A 13,649-nucleotide genomic window follows, 5' to 3' on the forward strand; every position below is an offset into this window, starting at 1 on the left:
TTTTCAATTTTAAGTTACCATTAATCATTAAACTCCCCCAACCAAGCAGGGACTATCCAAGACATAACTACAATTTCAGCACTCAAAATAAAGAAGTCTTGAGGAGAGCCAACCAGCTTAGGGGTCATATGATCTATACATAAATACTTCCAGAATAATGGGCTGTGTTTGGGTTTTCCAGCAGTTCTCCCTACCTCCCAACTCCCCTTCTCTCAACATAACAAGGGAATGTTGCTTACAGAAACCACAATTCCTATGGCAATCCTAGATTCAAGTGAATCCCTACAAGAGGCTTTGATTTCTCTGATCAACTAAAGAGCCTTGGGCAAGTTTTTTAAACTATAAAAAAACACATCTGTCCATACTTTGTAGCTCTAAATATATCATATGATAAAAACATTTTGGAAAGGCGCATTAATGATTTAGCAGTCAACGAGACCTCTGATTGAATTCATTAATTCAACACTTTGAGTTCCTCTCAGGTACACTGCAAGATATACTGCAACATAAGTTTTAGAGAACTGGAAATACCTAATAATAGCTGGCAATACATCCAAAACTAGTTTTCAGTAGCCAGCTGACATTCACTTTTCAAGTGAGCCAGAGTTTTCATTATTGGTGACTATTCACACTTTTGTAGTGGCTACAAGTTAAGTAATTATTTCACTAAGAAGTCAAACAGAGTAGCTATACACATGTCATCTGTTAGCTAAAAGATGCTCCGTGACTTTGTAGAAATAAGAATCCTAAAATTTGAACATTTTGAAAATGAGTGTCCATGTATACCTCAATCAATCAGTACTGAGGAGAAGAAATATTAAAATAGAAATTATGATAAAAATGAAAATAATCAAAAGAACATTTTTTTCACTATGGTATTAAAAGAGAATTATACTTTTTCCTTTATCTTTTTCTCTTTCTGAAAAATTGGACAATCTACTATATGGATATATATAGGCTGAAACGAGACAAAAGTAAAGCGTGTTTTTAAAGCAAAAAAAAAGATATCTCAATTGAGATGTCATTCAAATAACTCATAACACTATGATTTTGTTTTAGGTGGTGGCTAGAACTCCCTGGGATTCAAAAATTTTCATTAGCAGATAGGCCAAGATCTCAAGGTATTTGGAGCAGAAAACCCGGAGCTAAAGGTGCACACGAGGGAAGACAGTGAAGAAACTAACTTTTATTGGGCTTTATGGCTGAATGTCAAACAACAAATGAACATAAATCTTTACATTGTCAGTACATATGGAGATATTCTATCATTTGTGTCACATTGATTGTTATCGTTTTGATATTTTTGAGTCAGGATCTCACTATATGCTCGGTTGACCAAGAACTAATAGAGGTTGTCCTCATATTTGTAGGGATCTGCCTGTCTTCTAAAATTACTTGGATTAAAGATTATACAATACAACCAGCCCATTTATTATTCTCAAAATACAAGTGGATAATATACATGGTGCAGTTTTTGGCAACTGGTCATTCCTCAAGTGAGTCACTTAAAAAAGTAAACAAAAATCTCAAGGGAATAAAGCTGCAAGTCACAACTCAGAACACTAATTATAACCTTTTCTCTTAAAACATTTCCACTTGCTCAGCTCCCCAAAGGAAAGCATAATAGAAGAGGGAGGTACCAAGCTCATTTCCTTATGCAACAAAGTCTTCTAACTAGTAGTAAAAATTCTTTACTGGGTGATTTGCTTACCCACTAATGCTCATAACATGTTTCAAAAAAAACACTATAAGAATTTTCAAAAAGGAACAATTAGTGTCCATAGTAATAGTATCCTTTTTCCCAAAAGCAAGAGGATCTGCTGCAGAAACTACTGATTCTCCCTTATGGCCATCCTCCAGCCCCTATAGCTGCTATAGGAACTAGTTAGAGCAGATAGAGCCAATATAAATACATTTCATCATTTTTTGCCTTTTCAAAGCCTTTTAGTTCATATATGAGATGCATTCAAGTCCTTTTTCAGTCCATCCCGAATTCTACTTACATTTTAAAGGCACAGATAGAGGTTATTTTACCAAGTTATATACAAACCTTTTCAAGATTATTGTGCCATATGGATATCTGGTCTGTGGACTATACCAAGACTTTTGGTATGACTCATTTCTCCCTAAAAATACATTATCTATACATCCTGGACATATGAGGGATGACAAAGGATCTGATTATGTTGACCTTTGGAAGAGAAATATTGTAATGACTAGAACAGTTTTAATACAATGAAACTTCACTTGATGTAGATGAAAAACTAACAATTCACTTTTGTTGCAGAATGGGATGAAATTAGGATGCTGCAATTTTAAGCTACATAAGTGGAGCAGTAAATTTTTTATCATATATTTGTTCTATTTTCCATGTACTATATTGGTACATCTATATTTTGTCTCATTTTTATTTTATAGAGGACATCCACCCAATGTAACTAGTTACTTATCGGATTAAGTTATCTTCCAGAAATTTATTGGCCTAAATATTCTTCTGTTTTGCTATTTTCAATAGACGTATATTTGTGGTTCTTGTACAACAAAGACTAAATAAACAGAAATTTGTATTTATTGTTTAGTGTTGTCATAACAAAATTAAAGTCAAACTAATTTATAGAATTGAGGCGGGAGGCAGAGACTGGAAAAGTGGTAAGGAGAAAGGTGTTACCATGATATATGCAGATGAGGACTTGCAAATAAAAGCTCCTCGGAAACAGTTCTTCTGATCCAGAGACTTTGCCTAAACACACAAAATACATATTGTACCACCATACCCGACACTGATATTTGGGATATTTTTGTGATACTAATTTAAAATATAGGCGATTAGGAGACACACAGAAGATAATATCCACCTTGAATTTTTCCAGTTGTTTAACTTTTCTTTCTCAGGGTTTCTTACTTTTTCCTTTTTTTATTGGATATTTTAAAATGTACATTCAAATAATATCCCCTTTCTTGGTTTCCCATCCATAATCCCCTATCCCATCTCCCCTCCCCCTGGCTTCTGAGGTGTCCCCCTACCCCCAACCACCCCCCCTTCCGACTCCTGCCCAGACATTTCCCTACTCTGGGTGGGTGAGGGCGTCTTCCCCAGGACCAAAGGTTTTCTTCTCCATTAATTGCCGAACAAATGCCATCCTCTTCTACATATGCAATGGGCCATGGGTCTGTCCATGTGTACTCTTTGGCTGGTGGTTTAGTCCTGGGAGATCTGGTTGGAGGGGTCTGGTTGATATTTATTTGTTCTTAACCTAAGTTTTAAAACGCTTCAATCCTTCAATCTCTCTAACTCCTCCAGTGAGAACCCCATTCTCAAGTTTATTGAGTTGACTATGAGGCATCTGCCTCTGTATTTGTCATGCTGCTTGAAACCTCTCCCAGGAGACAGCTATATCAGGCTCTTGTCAGTATGCACTTCTTGGCATCAACAATAGTGTCTTGGTTTGGTGGGCATGTGCGATGGATCCCCAGGTCAGGTCCAGTCTCTAGATGTGCTGTCAACTCTGTGCTCCAAACTTTGTCTCCATATTTCTACATTCTGTGAATGTTTTGTTCCCCCTTTTAAGAAGAATTGAAGCACACCTGCCTTTGTATTTTTCTTGAGCTTCATGTGGTCTATGAGTTATCTCTTGGGTGTGTGATTTTCTGTGATTGGGTTACCTCACTCTGAATGATATTTTCTAGTTCCATCCATTTGCCTATGAATTTCCTTAAAATCACTGTTTTTGTAATAGCTGAGTAGTACTTTATTTGTATAGATGTGCCACATTTCTGCATCCATTCCTCTGTTGAGGACATGCTCCTCTCATCAGAAATTGGAAGCAAGGAACCCGTGTGTGGTGAGGTAAATGGCACTAGAAAAGTCTAGATGTCCTATTTCAATACTGATAATATGTCCTAACCAGTAATGGGCATAGCTTTTCTTTGAGAGAAACCAAATCTGAGGTGCACACATGTAGATCTGCTTTCAAAGAAGGTTAATTTGGAGCAAGAGCAGGCGCTCCAGAGTGACATAGCTTCTACCCATAAGAGTTCACAAGGCAACATACTGTGGTATCTGAAAGAAAATATTACCAGAGAATTTCGAGCAATTTTAATTAATGCCATAAATTTGTGCCAAGACTACAATGTATATGTTTCATAGAAAGTGACCAATTTGAGAAAGACAATATTCGTTTATAATAACCAAAGTTATTGAGTTTATAAGAGCAAATAGTGATTCCTTCAAAATCACAGTCCACAGGCCTTATCTCACTCCCTCAATTACGAGTGCCTAGGAAATACAATTTTCAAAGTATGCATACCCCTGCTGTCATCGTTTTCTGGCCTCCACAGGTACACACACACACACACACACACACACACACACACACACACACACACACTTCTTTCAAAAATTCAAATCTATTCAAGGCTACACCTTATTTACAGTAACAGTATATAATAGAATAGTATTAATATGAATTAAAAATTTGAGTACACACTGCATGTCAGACACTTGGTGAGACATAAAGTTCACTTATCTCATCAAGTGATTCTTTAATCAACAAAAATAGTCAGACAATTAAGTTACAATGTGACTAACCCCTCCTCATATCAACTGAATGCATTCTAAGGAAGAATTATTTGTCTTATAATCACCAATGGATAGCTCATGTCTGGCCTAGACTACTTACTTACTAATTTTTTTCATCCATAGTCAAAACATTATAGCTTATTAAACATTATTTCAGGATTATAATTATTTTCATGTTTCTACCTTTTTCTTGTGGTAAAAAGTGCTGTTATTTGTTTAAAACTGATAGTATCAGGCTGGTGGGATAGCTTAATAGTAAGTAGAAAGTATGTACGTAGTTAGTCAGTATCAAACCTGAAAGACCTGGGTTTATTCCTCAAGATCCATGGTTGAAGGAGAGAGCTGAGAGATGTGGGTTATCTTCTGACTTTTACTCACCTGTTATGTGTGTCTCTTCCCACAAAAATGAAAAAAATTATAATAAAAGCAGTATCTTTATCAAACTGTAAGACGATTTTCTTCCATGATAAACAAATCAAATTTAAACCAGCTGACAAAAACACCATAGCTTTTGTTTGTTAGTTTTGTTTGATTTTTTTTTACTAGATATATGTTGACCTCAAATTATCATGGATTTGAAACATTAATTGTATTCATTTTTATGGTTTTGTAACAAATTCCTACAAACATGATAGCAATTTACTCCTCACAGTTCAAAAAGTCACAAGTCTAAACTCAAAGGAGCGGTAGGGTTGCATTCTCTGTAGACCTAAGGAGATTCTTCCCTTCTTATGCAAACACACACACACACACACACACACACACACACACACACACACATATATATATATATATGTATATATATATATTTAAAGCACAAAAATCCATAATAGCATAATAATCTATTTCATTTTGATGTTGTAAATTACATCACAAGGACTTTTCTTACAAAATGAAAATTTACACTTCTGGGCTGTCTGTGAGACAGAAAGGAAAGCCCCATCAAACATTCAACCTGTTGGGGCTTTTGATCTCAGTATTTCAGCATCAGAACTGTAAATGTGGTATTTTATTGTTTATAAGCACCCAGACTATGATAAAGTTTTACAGTAACCCAACCTAACATACTTATTGAAATTAGGAAGAATCCGGAGCATCTTTGCTTTAAATATTTCTTTATAATAGGTGGCACTTTCGTCACGTTTGGCTGAATATGGTGGGGGTCTCCAACCCACCTTGGTGGTGATGATTCAGCATAAAAAGTACTTATAGTAAACTTCCATTTCACAGTTCTGATAAATATAGGCATTCATCCATTTCTTTAGAGCATTCAGCAAATACAGTATGCCAAATGGTCTAGAACAACAATCTCAAAGAAACCGTGACCCGATGTAATTAAGGTTTTTAAAAGAGCTGGACAACGCAGACAATTTCCATATGAACACATTCCTAAATTTGAACTGCCTGAAAGGTAAAAGGAATAAAGACGTTTTGCATAGCAAAAACACAACCACTTTGATAAGTCTTCCTCGTCGTTGATCCCCAATATCTCACATTAGTGTTAACATCACAATATCATCGTGCCAATAAACCCAATAACATCTATATAACAGAAAATGACTTTACAAAAGTACCAGTTTAAAGAAATTCAAAACATACTAAAGCGATTCAGTCTCTTTTAAAATACCCATGTTTCCTTAAAGTCAAAATTAACTCTAGGGATCTTATAAAAAGTGAAAAGATATATATAATGTCTTACTACAAGAGGGAAAAATCAGAGGCACAGTCACAGCCAATCAAAAGCAAAACCAAACTTCACCAGTGTAAAAAGTTCAGTGCTTTGCATCTGGTGCTCACTCAAAATCCTCTGAACTCCGAGGCCTCTGGCACGCTCCTTCTAGCTTTCCCTGTTGGCTTGGACCACTTCCTCCAGTAGCTTCTGCTTATCCTTGATGATTTTTAATCATGTCATCTCCAATACACTGGGGTCTCTACAGCAACTTGGTAGGTGGCACCTTTCACCAACAGACTTTCTAGCCTCTCAAACAGTGCTGAAGTTCAGATGCTCTCTGTCCCTCTCAAATGCCTTCAAAACTAATACCCCATAGAACTCTTTTACACATTATCAAGTTTTTCTGCCACCATTATTTGTAGCATTTGTCTACTCTGGACTACAGCTTCTATGTACCAGGCCCCAAGGAACTTACTCCCAGAAGATTTCCTCAATGATACAAGTCTGTTTTCTTAATAGCAGCTGATTTCTAAGCCCCAGTGAAGTGAACCGCAAATTGTCTCCAAGCAATGCAAGTTCCCACTCATGATGCTCCTCTCTTGTTAATTCCACAGCGATTCTTTTCAGCTCCAGTGACACCACAGATTCTTATTTCAAATATACCACATGACCCTGATAGAGTCTTTTGCCTCCTTCTGAAAACTTTGCAGGCAATTTACATCATCTGCATGGATCAACTCTTTATCTTCAATCCCCATAGAATGGCCATTAGGGTTTGAATAGTCACAGATTTTCTCTGCCCCAATTCCAAACTCTTGTTACAATCCTCTCCAAACAACATGGCTTGACCTATCACAGCAATACTCTGGTGACCTGGACCAATTTCTTCATAGTTTGCTTTCTGCTGCGATAAAAACTCTGACCAAAAAGCAACTTGGGGAGGTTTATGTCATCAGACAGGTTACAGTCAATCCCTGAGGAAGTCCAGGACAGGCATTCATGTCAGGAACCTGCAGGCAGGAACTGAAATAGAAGCAATGTTGCTTCTGGCTTGCTTTTCTGTGGCTGACTCAGATCCCTTTCTTAGGACCATCTGCTGGGGGTGGAACCACTCACCTTTAGTGTGCTGGGCCCTCCTATACTGACCATTGATCAAGAAAATGCCTAGAAAGTCTTACCTATATGCAATCTAATGGAAGTATTTTCTTAACTGAGGTTCCTCTTTCCAGATAACTCTAGTTTGTATGTCGACAAAAGGACAATTCGCAAGAAAAGCTCGGGTGCTAGATTCATCCTTCTTTATAAGTTAGTTATGTAATATTCAAATTTTCAGGTTTTAGTGCATACAGTGTCAAGGTTTTCTAGTAGCATAAATAAAAACATCTTTGTCTCCTCAAGATGTACCCTTTATCTAATAGATAAGAATGGGGAAGATTTGAATATGCATCAGTTGGAAGGAATTGAATGTTAGAGGGATTATAGGCAGAAAACTCAAGAAAATGATCAAAATAAAAGAGCAAAATTATCCAGAAGAGAAAACAGCATTTAGAAATGTTATCGAATTTAGTTGAAAATGTTTTGATTTTCAACCTAAAGCACCTAATTATAATTTCTGAAGTATAGTAAACACAATGAGAAATATTTAAGTTTAAAAAGTAACATTCTGTTAACATTTGTACTGTTCAACCAAAATTATATAAAAGAGTAATTTTAAAAAGACAATTTAACACAAAAGTAGACTAATGTTAGTAACGTTTACCAGTTGAAAATAGATTAAGTAACTATGATTGAAGTTAATATGGATAGAGTGAGATGTCGGGTTTCCTGGACCAAGAGTTAATGGTTTGGACTTAAATAGTACTATTGATATTATTATTATTGTGTGTGTGTGTGTGTGTGTGTGTGTGTGTGTGTGTGAGATTAAAGGTCGAAACAACATTTGAGGACTCCCGTTGTTCAGCAAGGAAATGGGTCTACTGTACTACTCCACTATGCAACAATTCAAATATATTTTATGTGATGAGAATGCATTTTCAATGACACTTTGCCTAGTATATATGAGCTTCTAGTTTTAATCACATACACACACAAAGTAAGTCTTTATTGAGTGTTCAAAAGAATTGAGAAGGTAAAAATTGAAGGCAAAATCTTTCTCTTTATACCATCAAGGTATAGACTTTATCATTGTGACAAATTTTTTAAAAGGAAAGCTAGTTCATAATTATAACGTCAGTGATTTTTCACTTTAGAAAGCTCATAGTTGAAAGTCTCTCTGGGAAATTCTTTTGCAGCTTTTTGACTTGGAGATGTTTCTGGTGGTCTTCATATAAATTTAGTATCAGGTTCTTTCATGCAAGGTGCTCTTTGTGGTCCCCAGCTACCCTGTGATTAGCCTTCTCACTTAGATGTACTTTGATGAATTAAACCCAAACAATTCATATCTGTCGCATGTGAAACCCTATGAGGATGCTACTCAAAAGAAAAGGAGACAGACTTGAGACGTTCATTTAAAAGAGACAATCAAAAGAATGCCAGTGTTGGGTAGGAATGTGAGAATATAACTTTCAGATTCCAGGGGCTGCATAGAGCTTTCCCCTGAGTACTTTTGTTTTGACAAGTTTGGAAATATGAGAGGAGAGGATGGAGTCCATTTCCTAAGAGCCACTCATTGAGCTGATCTGTTCTTTTCATGCTTGGGATGTAATCAAAGAGTCTTATGTATATATATATATATATACCTATATATATCGAAGAAAGTGTCCTACACAGAGAGATCTGGTTGCAGACCTGTGCCGACCCTGTACATGCCGCTTTAATCTCTGTGAGTTCAAATGAGCTTTGATCACATTGATTTAAGATAAACATGCCTACTTGGCATCTTCATCACCCTGATTCTCTTATACTCTTTGTACGCCTGCTGCGTGGTTTGAAGAAAGTCATGACACAGATTTATGTGTTTGAATGCTTGGCCTTGAGTGGCACCATTGTAGTATGGCCTGTGTGGAGGAAAAGGTGTGGCCTTGTATTGGAGGCAGTGTGTGCACTGTGAAAGGCGGGGGCTTACAGGGTCATATATGCTCAAATCTGTGAAGTCACATAGTCCCCTTCCGCTGCCTGTGGATCAAGGATGTGGGACTCTCGGCTCCTTCCCGCGCCTGTGCTGCCTGCCTGGAGCTTGCCACGCCCTTTGCACAGCCAATGGACTGGGCCTCTCTGAAACTGTAGCTAGACCCTACTAAATGTTTTCCTTTTTAGAGTTCTCTTGGTCAAGGTGTCTTCTTTTTCCCAGCAATGTGTTAATCCCTAGCTTCAGAGACACTCCTCTTTTGTGGGCTTCCTTTTTCTCAGTCCCACCAGGTGGGGGTTTGAGTAGGGAACCTTGTTCTGTTTGGGGGCTGGAATGCTCTAGTGTCTCTTGTTGTCTGCCTGGTGTCTGGCTGTGGGTCTGCACTTGTCTCCATCTGCTGGTAGGCTTCTCCTGTGATGGCTTCAGGCTGGGCAGGCACTGACCTGTAGTATAGCAAGTGTCATTAGGGAGTCATTTACTATTGCATATTTTCTTTTAGAATAGTAGTATTTGGTATTACCAATGGCTGGGTCCTTGGGCTATGTAGTCTCCTGGTTCTTGAGTACCCAAGCAGCAGTGTTTGTCATGGTTCAACATTTCATGGGGAGTGGGTCTTTAAGTCCAAATCGAATATTCAATTTCTTACTACTTTAAATTTTGACATTGCTGTCATTGCTCTAACTTCACTTCAGGCAGAGACACCATGTATAATCAAAGGGCTTAGAAGTTGGCTTGATGTTTATGTTTCTCTTTTTGCAGAGAGAATATATATATATATACACATACATATATATATTTATTACTGAAGTATTTAATTATATAAATTATAATAAGTATGTACATATATAAAACATCATCATTATATGTAAATATATATAAAACTTGATTATATAACCTATATCTCATATGGTATATAAGGATATATAATTTATTCTAATAGGTTTGGAAAATAAAAAATTATGAATCAAATGAGGAAAAAATATTGAGAATAGATAAATCTGGGTGAAGTTGTTTTAAAAATATTTGGTATATATATGGTCATGATTTTTGACAAGGCCAAATCCATCAATGGAAAAAAGATAGCATTTCGGCACAAATGGTGCTGGTTCAACTGGAGGTCCAACATGTAGAAGAATGCTGATCGATCCATGCTTATCACCCTATAAAGCTTAAGTCCAAGTGGATCAAGGACCTCATCCAAACCAGACACTCAAACTAATAGAAGAAAAAACTAGAGGAAAGCATCTGGAACACATGGGCACTGGAAAAAATTTCCTGAACAAAACACAATGGCTTATGCTCTAAGATCAGAATCGACAAATGGGATCTCATAAAAACTGCCCAAGCTTCTGTAAGGCAAGGACACTGTGGTTAGGACAAAAAAACCAACAGATTGGGAAAAAATCTTTACCAATCCTACAACAGATAGAGGCCTTATATCCAAAATATACAAAGAACTCAAAAAGTTAGACTGCAGGGAGACAAATAACCCTATTAAAAAATGGGGTTCAGAGCTAAACAAAGAATTCACAGCTGAGGAATGCCGAATGGCTGAGAAACACCTAAAGAAATGTTCAACACCTTTAGTCATAAGGGAAATGCAAATCAAAACAACCCTGAGATTTCACCTCACACCAGTGAGAATGGCTAAAATCAAAAACTCAGGTGACAGCAAATGCTGGCGAGGGATCTTGGGAGAAAGAACACTCCTCCATTGTTGGTGGGGTTGCAGACTGGTACAACCATTCTGGAAATCAGTCTGGAGGTTCCTCAGAAAATTGGACATTGAACTGCCTGAGGATCCAAGCTATACCTCTCTTGGGCATATACCCAAAAGATGCCCCAACATATAAAAAAGACACGTGCTCCACTATGTTCACCTTATTTATAATAATAGCCAGAAGCTGGAAAGAACCCAGATGCCCTTCAACAGAGGAATGGATACAGAAAATGTGGTACATCTACACAATGGAATATTACTCAGCTATCAAAAACAACACTTTATGAAATTTGTAGGCAAATGGTTTCAACTGGAAAATATCATCCTGGTGAAGCTAACCCAATCACAGAAAGACATACATGGTATGCACTCATTGATAAGTGGCTATTAAGCCCCAAATGCTTGAATTACCTAGATGCCTAGAACAAATGAAACTCAAGACGGATGATCAAAATGTGAATACTTCACTCCTTCTTTAAAGGGAACAAAATACCCTTGGCAGGGAAGAGAGGCAAAATTAAAACAGAGACTGAAGGACACCCATTTCAGAGCCTGCCCACATGTGGCCCATATACATATAACCACCCAATTAGACAAGATGGATGAAGCAAAAAAGTGCAGGCCGACAGGAGCCGGATGTAGATCTCTCCTGAGAGACACAGCCAGAATACAACAAATACAGAGGCGTACTGCCAGCAGCAAACCACTGAACTGAGAATAGGACCCCCCGTTGGAAGGAATCAGAGAAAAGAACTGGAAAAGCTTGAAGGGCTGGAGACCCCATATGTACAACAATGCCAAGCAACCAGAGCTTCCAGGGACTAAGCCACTACCTAAAGACTATACATGGACTGACCCTGGACTCTGACCTCATAGGTAGCAATGAATATCCTAGTAAGAGCACCAGTGGAAGGGGAAGCCCTGGGTCCTACTAAGACTGAACCCCAATGCAACTAGGCTTCTTTAGGGGGAGGGCAGCCCAATGGGGAGGTGGAGGAACACCCATGTAAGAAGGGGAGGGAAGGGATGTTGCAGAGCAGGGAGAAAGAATAACACTTTCAGAATGTATATAAAATGTCAAGTTAATAAAAAAAAAATTTGGTATAGTTTTATTTTGCATTAATTGAAATTATTTCAAGTAAAAGTTTAAAATGGGGCTTGACAGGACTCAGTGATTATGAACATGCTGCACTGAGATCCAGGTTTAAGTCCCAGCATTTATACTGGGGCTCACTTTTGTAGCTGTAACTCCTGCTCCACGGATATGAGTGCCCTTACCTACCAGGTCTTTATTGACACTTCATGCATGTTGTACAAATATGAACAATCTAGCACATAAATGTGGACTAAATAAACATATTTTAAATTTTCCTTAAAATTCAATACATCAACTCTCTACATAATATCAAGGAAACCAAATTAAATATCTGGGGAGTTCCATAACTGACTGAGAGGGACAGAATAATGATGTCAAAAGTGATGTTTTGAACCCCTGAAATTGGCAAAGAAATTCACAAAAGAATTTATGAAAACAATGACTGTTTCAGCAAGAAGAGTAAGCTTTGAATTTGTAGCCAAGAGTGACATGAATTTCCTAAATCTTCAGACTCTACCTTCTGGGTGCTGAAATTAAGCAGTCATTATTGTCCACCCTAACCAGTTAGAGCAGTGCTGGGCGACTGAATCTCAGTGTGTTATTTTTTGCTAGTCAAGTACTCCATCAATTGAACTGTATCTCTAGCCATTTTTGTCCTGAGGGCTCTACTGCCCACAAGTACAATCAGAGAAGTAACACACACAAGTTTAGGATTTCAGTATGCTTACCTTAAAGGTGCACAAGCTCCCCTCTAAAGACTAAATTATTAAGCTGCAGGTGTTTGAGGGAATCTCTATCCATTCATTACTTGCTGCCCAGGTAACTAAACGAACTTCATTGGCCACATATGACACAAAAATAGACTTTAATTAATTGTTGAAGGTACTAGACAATACCAATCAATAACCCATGGGGAGAAAATCGGTATGATTTTAGATGAGTATCTTGTATTCCTGTATTTATTATTTAAAATCTTACCTTATTATTTAAGCTCTCGGTTTTCAAACAAACAAACAAACAACAACAACAAAAACAGATACATGAAGAAATCCAGGGGTATGGTCTATACACGGAATACAAAAAACTATTCATAGAAAACTGCTCTTGTAAAAGCTCAAATGTTGAACTTACTGAAAAAACACTACAAACTGATTATAATTATACATTACTGAAACTAAAAATCCATACCCTAAAGGCTTAGAGGATGTGCAAAACAATGTCTCAACAAGGAAAGACTATAAACAAAGATGTAGAAATTATAAAAATGATCTGGATAGATCTTGGGTCGAAGACATAAAATGAAAGATTTGGTAGCTAAGAATATGAACAATTAGACATAGTAGAGAATGGGTCAGTAACTTTCAGGCAAATAACAGGTTTAGCCAGTCAGGGAGCATAAAAAACATGAAGAAAAAAAAATACGCTTGAGACCTATAAAATTATCCATACACTAACATGCGCCAATGGAATTCCTGGATGAAAGGAAGAAAAAATAAATAATGTAATACGTAACTA

General features: G+C 37.2%; 1 protein-coding gene across 1 annotated transcript in view; it reads right to left on the bottom strand.

Annotated features, from left to right (window-relative positions):
- Positions 1 to 13,649, bottom strand: part of Nexmif (neurite extension and migration factor) — a 136,794-nt gene that overhangs the window by 75,232 nt on the left and 47,913 nt on the right.

Source organism: Rattus rattus, chromosome X (genome assembly GCF_011064425.1).
Source record: "Rattus rattus isolate New Zealand chromosome X, Rrattus_CSIRO_v1, whole genome shotgun sequence".
Taxonomy (NCBI): domain Eukaryota; kingdom Metazoa; phylum Chordata; class Mammalia; order Rodentia; family Muridae; genus Rattus; species Rattus rattus.